Source organism: Sturnira hondurensis, unplaced genomic scaffold (genome assembly GCF_014824575.4).
Source record: "Sturnira hondurensis isolate 20B ecotype Veracruz unplaced genomic scaffold, ASM1482457v3 Scaffold0021143, whole genome shotgun sequence".
Lineage (NCBI taxonomy): Eukaryota > Metazoa > Chordata > Mammalia > Chiroptera > Phyllostomidae > Sturnira > Sturnira hondurensis.
The window spans coordinates 26,951,069-26,960,942 of record NW_028093774.1 but is presented as its reverse complement, the minus strand read 5'-3'; the positions used below and the strand labels follow the sequence as shown (position 1 = coordinate 26,960,942).

Sequence of the window (9,874 nt, the reverse complement as noted above, 5' to 3'; positions counted from 1 at the left end):
TTCTCTGACCCTTCTTGAACACAACAGGTGGGACTGTCGCCACCAAGCTGGTGCAAGCACTACCTGCACTCCATTCATCTTGCTGTCACTCATACATCCCTAATCAATTCTTCTGGCATCCACCACTCACAAGCGTTCCTAGAATGGATAGAGATTTGAGTGAAATGTTCTTGGGCAATAAAGAAATAAGACTGCAAATGTTGGCAAGAGAACTAAAGTAAGACCTCTTGTTTTCTCCTGTCAGAATACCCCAGAGTGCAAATGCCCTGGAACTCCATTCTGCATAGACACTCTGCCCCTCTCCCCCTCTTTGGCAGAGACATCTATTCGGTTCTTCTCTGGCCAGAACCTGCTATTTATTTAGACAATGGACTCAACCACCCCCATTCAGGCTTCCTCCCTCTTTGAAAGGCCCTAAACAGGCCCACTTCTCTCTAACATTTCTTGCAGATTAAATCTTAAGGTCACGTAGGAAGGGGAAGAAGCGGAGGCCAGAGCAGACATTCTGTTAGGCAAGCTGAATTCTCGTTGCACTTTACATTTCTGACCAGCCTGTTTCTGAGGATGCTCACATCACAGCTGCTGCTTTTGGTCTTTCCTTAGAAAGTATCAGTGGCTAGGAACAGTAAACATGGCAGGTCCAATTCCAAACCGATTTCGAATAACATTTTTTGAAGCGAAGATGGAAGAGCAAATACCAGTATGCCAAGTGCTAGCTGTTTTCCACTTGTGAAAAAAGTGAATAACAGGCTGTAAAGCTTGTTATTAAATCAGCTACCTATCCTATAACATAGAATATATTATGTTCTACCATGAGGAAGAAGTAGCAAATAGGTGCTTTTTAAAATGAGATCTTAGAATCCTCTAGGATCTACAAAGTACACCATTAGGATTTTTTTTTAATTTTGTGACTTCATGGTAGTTACTTCTTTAAAAAAGAACCAATGCTAACTTTAATATAAGCATTGCTATAGACTGAATATCCAAGTCTTTCCAAAATTCATATATTGAAATCTAATTGAGAATCTTGAATTCTAACGTGATGGTGCCTAATGTGATGGTGCTTGGAGATGGGGCTTATGGGAGGTAATTAAGTCTTGAGGGTGGAGCCCTCATGAATGGAATTGATGCCCATATAAAAGAGGCTCTGAGACCTCCCTTGCCTCCTGTACCGTGTGAGGACACAGCAATAAGAATACAGCCCTCACCAGACACTGAATCTACTGGCGCCTTGATCTTGAACTTCTCAGACTCCAAAACTGTGAGAAATAAATCTCTGTTGTTTATAAGCCACTTAGTTTATGGTATTTTGTTATAGCTGCCCAACTAAACTAAGAAAAGCATGTTTGGGATCACAGGCTTCTAAAATCTCAAAACCCACGGAAGATGGAGAAATCCATAAAAACAGTTTATGCTTGAATAAAAATATGGAAAACATGTATGAAATAAACTCAAGGCTAACAGATACAGATAAGCAAAATGAAAGCTAAAAAAAAGTTAGAATTGGTTCTCTCAATTTTTCCAAATGGAAATACAAATTCTCCATTTTATTTTAGAAAGTGTCACCTTCCTACGCCCTATTTATAATCATTATGGGAAAGGCATTTTTCCAGATTCATAGTCAACTTAGGTGATTCTAATAAGAAAAGTTTCCAAGGCCATATCTCTTTATCTCACTGGACTGAACTGAGGCTGATAACACAGCAAACTCTCTGAGACTCAGTTTCCTACTTGTGAAATGGAGATGAGATTCAAAATAAGAGCTCTTTATAAACTCTAAAGGAAAATATCTGTATTCTAGGACAATGTATTGCTCCAAGTGTACTTTCTGTAAAGACTATAAGGGCAAATACTCAACTAACTTTGGTTTGAGGTTTTCCAGTTCTTGATCCTATACATCATTTTCGTGAAAGATGCATCCCTCCCTTCTTCTTAAATCCTTATAAGTAGTGGGAGGTTGTTACTGATTAGTTGAGGACAGGGAATAACTATTCCCACATGAACATTTTGCAGAACTGAAAAGTTAGGCCAACAAACAGAAATCTATTTTGGTTATACACTGACTTAAAATACATAACAAAAGGAAACCAACTTCTTTCATCCCAACTTCCCTAATAAATCTCTTCTATTCATGAATTGGATCAGCCATTTGTTCAACAAATATGTATGCCAATTATGCTCACAGGCCCTACTGTTGACCCCAGATACCCAGCAGCGACAAACGGAGGCCCTGCTCACACTGAGTTTACACTCTAGTGGGAGGGAGTAGAAATAGACAGTAAGTAAATATGCCAGGTGGTGGGTAGAAAAATAAAGCAGGCTTAGGGGGCAGAGCTTGATGGAGGGGTGGGTGTTAGGTAGGGTGTTTGTTATGCCTTTCTCGTTAAGTGACATTCCTATTAAGGCTTAAACGGAACAAGGGACAAGTCATTCAGATACATAGAGGCAGCATATCCCAAACAGAGGGGGCAGTAATGAAATCCTTGAAGCCAGAAGGTACTTGGCATGTTCTAGGAAGAGCCAAGAGGTCAGTGTGCCTGGAGCAATGGGAGTAAGTGGTCCAGTGATGGCCCTTGAGGTCAGGGAGGTGACAGGGACAGATGGTGAGGAGTCTTGCAGGCTACGGTAAGGATTTTGCATTCTATCCTCAGCGAGAAGAGCAGACATGATAGGTTTTAGTGTAAAAGAGTGACATGATCTGGTTTGTATTTTTAAAAGATTCCTCAGAGGATTATGTATCGAGGAGGAACAAGGGTAGAAACAGGAAGAACCATTAGAAGGCTGCAGCAACTGTCCGAATGAGATGATGATAGCGAGCGTTAGTGTGGTAGGAGTGGAGGTGGGAAAAATGAGATCATAGTGTGAAGATGCCATCTGGGGAAGTTGCTAATGGCCTGAGTGTGCAGCAGAGACAACTACATCGACTGGAGGAATGGTGATGCCCTTGTCAGAGAGGGAGGAAAGAGAACTGAGATTTGTTTTGGGCATGGCAAATTTGAGCTGCCTGTTAGAAATTTAAGTGGAGATGTTGAGGTTATTAAATATGCAAGATTCAGTTTTCATTAAATATGCAAGATTCAGTTTTCCCATCTGTAAAATGTTCAGGAGAGGAATTTAAGCTGCAAATAGAAATTTAGCAGTCATTAGGGAAAAGACTGGATGGATAAATTTGTCAGACACAGGAAATAAAATTATGGGGCTAAAAAATTATTGGTTGTCTATCTAAAATTCAAATTTAATTGAGAATCTTGTATTCTATCTTTCAGCGGAGGTCACAGAGGAAGTAAGCTGGTGTGAACTGAAGAGGGAGAAGAGGCCCAAGGCGTGAGCCCTGGGGTAGTGCAGTGTTGAGAGGTCAGACAGAGCAACAGGAGGGGCCAGTGGAGGAACGAGGGGGAAAACCAGGAAGCCCTGTGTTTTGGAAACCAAGAAAAGAAAGTGTTATAAGAAGAAAGGGGTGATCAACTGTGTCAGTTGCTAGATTTGACAAAATGGAGGTGGCATGGGGGAGAAGAGTCTGAGGGGAGGGGGTTCAAGAGAGAAATGGAAGAGAAACTAGAGAGAATAAGAACATGTGCACAACTTTTTGAGTTTTACTGTAGTGGGAATATATAAGTGGACAGAAGCTTGAGGGTAACTTGGGGTCAAAGGTTGTGTTATTTTTTTTTAAGACGAAATAGTGGTCAGCAACTGGGACAAATGGCTGAACTGCCATGCTGTCCCCAGAGTAGCCTTGCACTTGGCATTCAGAAGCTGGTACTCCCCTGGTTTGCAAACACAAAGCTGTGGCAGCCAGGCTGATGTGCAAGAACCACAGGGGGTCCCAGCCAGGAGTGTCCAAGACGTACACAGTGTGACAGCAAGGTTGACTTAATCCCCTGAAAGCACCACTGTCTCCAGGGTGGGAAGTCCTAGTACACATAAATTCTTTGCCCTGGGGGGTCTTGGGTAGACCCCCGGGTAGGCCAAAGGTACTACTACTTGTGACTTCTGAAAACTCAGAGAGATCTGAAACTATGGTTTGTTGTCTTTTCAGCAAACAGAGACCTTTTTTCTGGATAGAAACAGGCATTATGGAAATTGCATATATTTGTACTCCTCAGACAATAAGGACTTCCCAGAGGTAATTGCAAATCCCAGGCATGTCCTTGCAGCACTCAGTGTCAGGGCAAAGGATGTGACCCAGATGAAGGGTGCACTTGGGGCAGACTTGAAGTCCGAGAGGAGACAGTCAGCAGCCATTTACAAGGCAGCCAGGTGCCTCCAAAAACCACATGCCCAGAAATTCCAACAGCGTGAGATGAGAGGCACCGATGACTTTACTCACCTGCACTGAGAGAGCCAGTCTGGCACCATACACCTGCCCCCTCTGTCCTCTGAGGTGATGAATCCTCTCAGTGATGAGAAATACAATTTAAAAATTCGGATAAGCAGAAGTATTCTTTTTCCTTAGGCAATACATGTGCAATTTATTAATGCTCAAAGTAGCTTTACCTTTAATAACTCATATATTATCTCTCTAGTACTTTATTGGGACTAGGAGAGTCTAAGCTATTCCACTTTAAACTAATTTTAACATTACCTTTATCAAAGTTACATGATTTCCCACATTTACTAGAAGTTTGTGGCCCATCAATGTTCCTTTTATTAATTCTTCCACAGAAACCTGGTAATAACGCCTTTCTGCTTTACTTTGGAGCCTATCTAGTTTTAAATATAACAATGAACAAGGTTAGCTTTAGCATATTTTATAGAATGTCTGTACTGCGTCACTAATTCAGGACTTTGAAAACATGTTTTATGCTTTGAGGGAAAGGAGCCAGCTCCATGCCTTTTACCTTTTGACACATTTCCCCTTATTAAAATAAGTATATATTAAATTAAGTATATATTTATATAGCTTACGATTAACAACTATATTGAAAATCTTTTAAAGGTGGGATATTGCAGCGTTACCGTATGATCATAATAATGACCAAGTAAGGAGGTGGAAACCAATCTCTTAGAAGACAGAATGCAAAATTGCAGCGGTGCTGGCTTTGAGTGCTCAAACCTGGGGGCGTGCAGAATCAAGCACATGAGTGGGAGGAGGGGCAGGGATGGTTCACTCACTGCATCAACAGCAAGAGCTGGTGTGCGGGGACAGGTGCAGCTGGGTTATGGGTTTTGGTGATGACATGTGGAATTTCTCCTCTGATTGCTTGTATTCTCTCAGTAACATAAGAAATTAGGTCATGAGCTGGGAGTGAGGAGTCGGGGGGGGGGTGTTGGAGATGGAGGGGAGAGTGTGAGATGATGATCTGGGAGGGAGAGAGGGAATGAATTGACTAGGGAAATGCTGCAAGGCTGGCTGACCACACTGTGCACCAGATGTCTGCGGTTATTAATTCAGACTAGGGTGATGGAGAAAGAAAGGGGCAAGGGAACTGAAGGTGTGTGCAGGGGAGTTAGGGAGACAGGGAAAGACATGAGAGAGAATGACCGGGGAACGGTCAAAGGACCGGAGGTGCAAGAGCTGTTCGCGCACAGATTTAGAAGAAATAAGCTGGAAAAATAGGAGATGTAGAAAGATATCAGAGTGCTTGGAGTTGAGATTATTAAAGGGGGAAATTTCCATAAACAGTCTCGTTGTCTGCCATTATTTCCAAGGTTCAACACAAGGCAGTTTGGTATTTCCATAAGAATACTACATAAATGCCAACAAATGTGGTTCAGAAAGCTTTGTGGCCTCCTTCCTTCTGTCCTCCCTCTCCTTTCCCTCCATCCCTCCTCATATTTCTGAAATGAAATATAACTGCTCAGTTTTGAATTTAAACAAAACAGACTAACACCAATGCCTGGTGAAAGGGCATATTTCCATCACACAGAAGATATAGCAAAAACACAAAAACGGCACGTTGTTGGTAGAAGCTGAGAGGAAGAACACAAGAAATAGTTATCTCTGACATACAAGCAAGCCTGATGCTGGGTGTTTTTAGATTTATGTGATTGATAAATAATACAAGATTCCCCATGGAGGATAAATCCAAGTGAAAAATAACCAACGGAAAAAAAGAGGTATGTGGTTGTAATCACAACAAATAAAAAGACTGAGCTATTTTTGAAATCCAAGATATCAAATGATGATTTTTTCATTTGCAATGTACATCCATCGCAATTAAGTCTCTTTTAAGTGCCCTTTCCCTCTCCCTCTCTCTCTCCCTATCTGAAAAGTCCTAATGAATTTCTGTCTCTGATCAGGTAAACTGAGGTCCCACCTATCAGAAAAGTTCAGTGCTCGCTTCGGCTGCACATATACTAAAAGTTGGAAGGATCCAGAGAAGATGAGCATGGCCCCTTCACAAGGATGACACGCGCATTTTGAAGCATTCCGTATTCTTATTGCACCCTTTGCAGCAGTGTGGACAGGCCTGGAGAGCATGACGCGAACTGAAATAAGCCAGCCTGAGAAAGACAAATACCGTATGATTTCACTCATACGTGGAATCTAATGACAAACTGGAACTAACAAGGAAAATGGGGACAGACTCATAGGTGGAGGATGACAGCTAGTGGGGGGTGATGGTGGGAAGGTTAGGAGGTAGAGGGACTGAGCAATAAGGAAAAAGGACTCATGGACATGGACAGCAGTGAGGTCATTGCTGGTGGGGAGCGAAGTAGCAGGGGACTAAAAGGAAATGTAGAAAAAAGACAATAATTTTTTTAAAGAAAAGTTCAAGTCATATATTTTATTAGTAGTAATTAATACTGAAATGTTCTTTAACGTGGACAATTATTTGTCTGTTTGTCAAAATATTTCTTTTTTTCTTTCTCACTCAAACATTCCAGCAAAGCCCATCTCCTCCATGTGTGGCATTTACAAGCAGTATTTCCTGGAGGAGGGGGTTGGGGTCGCAATTACCATGCTTTTCCAGGGAGTGAATTGATGACAAAAGTGAAAAAAAAAACCTCATTCACTTTTGTACACTAAAAATTAAATATTTTGACATTCATATGTAGCAGGGAAAATGCAAATGGTTAATAAATATATAAAAAGATGCATTCAATATTACTCGAATGCATCTATTTAACTCAGAGTGCTTATTACGTATCAGGCACAGGTCTAAGCACCAGCCACTGTTCTAAGTCTTTACAAACATTAACTCAGTTGCATCCAAGAGTAATCTTATCTGGCAGGTACTGTTGTTTATTTCCCAACTTCAGTGGGAACAGTGAAGCTGAGTCACAGATCAGTCACGTAACTTGGCTGAGGTCACACAGCTCGCAAGCAGTACAGACAGGCTGCTTGGCTCCCGGTCTGCGCTTTCAGACACGTGCCCCGTGGTCTAGCCAGGGAAATGCAAATTCAAGCGAGAAACCATTTTCTACCCAACAGATTGGCACAACAATTTTTAAATATTGGAAACATCAAGTGCTGGTAAGGATATAGGCAAATACACACTCAAATGTTGTTACACCCGTTTTACAAGGCAATCTGGCAGCCTTCGCTAAGATCTGAAGTACACAAACCCCCCTACATAACATCTCACTTTGAGGACTCGGACCTACAGAAATAAAAGCATCAGTGTGTAAGGCTGCACATGAAATTGCAGCATTGTTTATGGTAATTCAAAACTGAAAATAGCACAAATATCCCTCACAGGGGCTATGGTTGAGTAAATTGCTACATCCATACTACAGAATATTATGCAGCTACTACATAAGACTTACATCTGTATCTATTAATCCAGAGAATGTTGCAATAATGTGCTGCCTGATCACTTCGGCTGCACATATACTAAAAGTTGGAAGGATACAGAGATGAGCATGGCCTCTTCACAAGGATGACACCCGCATTTTGAAGCATTCCGTATTCTTATTGCACCCTTTGCAGCAGTGTGGACAGGCCTGGACAGCATGACGCGAACTGAAATAAGCCAGCCTGAGAAAGACAAATACCGTGTGATTTCACTCATACGCGGAATCTAATGACAAACTGGAACTAACAAGGAAAATGGGGACAGACTCATAGATGGAGGATGACAGCTAGTGGGGGGCAGTGGTGGGAAGGTTAGGAGGTAGAGGGACTGAACATATTTATGAGCATATTTAACAGTTAATACTTTTATGAGCATATTTAACAGTTAACTCAGAAAGTAGGATAGGACAGAAAAGATTATCAATATTTTCTATATATACTTTTGAATTGATTCCCTTTTTATACAAGGTTGTATTGCCTCTGCAATTTAAAACTCTAAGTTAAAAATAATTATAAATGGAATTGTAATAATCAGCCTAGAAAGTATGTTTGAGACCTTCAGCTCTATACAGAAAATATATAAATAGTAAAGCTTCTAAATCAGATGTGAAAGACTCAGATTTACATTTATGAACACCTCTTACGTACAGACATTGCAATTTATCATTCTCAGCAATTACTGAGTAAACATTAATTTTCTTCCATGGGCATTTCTGGCCTTAGAAAGGACAGGAAAGAGTTTGTTTATTCTTGGTCTGACAGTATAACTAGGCAGTGCACGGTAATATCATTTTTAAACAATCTGTTTCTATTCCTGCAGTCTCACCCTCAAATGGAAAGAGAATCCACATTTAAGAGGAGAGTGGAGGGGCTAGTCGTGTTGAAAGGTTTAAAAATGCCTTTCTTCTTTGGTGAGGAGGATTGGACAGACATTTCTCCAGCTCGGCGTCCTCCGCCCTGCGCTCTGCACTGTGCCGGGCTCAAAGAGGGAACGCTGAACTCTGCTACAGTGGCTGGATGGTTGGTGGGGGCGTGGAGACAACAGGGAGACCGCGGTACCATCTGATTTCTGGTTGCCTTAACCAGAGGGCCTTTCTGGGCTCATGAAATTTAAAGTGCTGCTGCCATCTTCAGGAGTGCCCCATCGTCATACCGAAGTAAAGTCACAAGAAAGCTGCCCGCAGCCTCCAAACCCTCTCCGGGAGTCGGGAGTCCTGAATCGCAGCTAGAAAACAGACACCGCCCCCCCCCCCCCCACGTGAAGGAGGGCGGTTTCTCATATAACCTTGAAATAATTACCTACCCAGTAAGGCAGTTTTAGCTTGTACGTTATGAAATGGTAAGTTTTCTCTTGTTCAGCAATATGAATTGAGTACATTTTTAGGGTCCAAAATGGGTGTGACTGAGAAGCTGAGGCATTGAAAAGTGGGGGTGCCCAGGGGGAGTAAGTTACAGCATTTCTGGGCGCACCGAGCAGTTCCGGAAGCCCGCGGGCTCATTCTCCAGGAGGACCAGGTGCTCGGTTCCCACGTGCTCGATTAAACTCCGACATTGAGTTTAGAGAACATTTCGTCACAAGCAACCTGTGGGCTCCCATTTTTACCTGATTTACTGGGTGGTTTGTTCATTAATTCTGAGCCTGTCTCTTCTCTGATTGCTTGAGTTGTGGATACTTGATAGGAAAAGCCAAACTAACAGACCTCTTAGCACAGAGCTCCACTTCCTTCCAAAAACAAGTCTACTTCATTATGTTGTGAATAAAAGCCCTAAAACGAAAACAAGTCCATTGCACTACCTTTCTTTATCACTGTTAGAGGTGTCCTCAAATGGTCTGGGAAGTCCAAGAGAACATGGGTACTGCCGGAGAATGCCTGGTGGCTCTCCGGGGAACAGCAGTCCAGTCCGCAAGCCATGAGACCACAGTGCTGTCTGCAAATGCTCTTTCGAGAACAGGAAGTTTCCCAATAGTTCATTTCACACTGGTCCTTCTTGTTCCTTCATCGTTTTAAGCAATCTAAAGTCCTCACAGCAGGTTAGAATCTACCTCGTAGAGGCCATTTTTGTTCTTGGTTTGCATTATTAAAAGAAAAGGGTAAATCTCTTTCAATTCACCTTTAGAAAAACTCACATCATTTT

At 42.0% G+C, this 9,874-nt stretch overlaps 2 non-coding genes across 2 annotated transcripts; both read left to right on the top strand.

Moving 5' to 3' along the window:
* Positions 1-6,273: 6,273 nt before the first annotated feature.
* LOC118977038 (U6 spliceosomal RNA) lies at positions 6,274-6,380 on the top strand. Its single transcript, XR_005064435.1, has one exon. It is a non-coding gene; the product is annotated as a U6 spliceosomal RNA (small nuclear RNA).
* Positions 6,381-7,755: 1,375 nt separating this feature from the next.
* On the top strand, positions 7,756-7,857 carry LOC118977041 (U6 spliceosomal RNA). The gene has a single exon (XR_005064437.1). It is a non-coding gene; the product is annotated as a U6 spliceosomal RNA (small nuclear RNA).
* Positions 7,858-9,874: the final 2,017 nt, after the last annotated feature.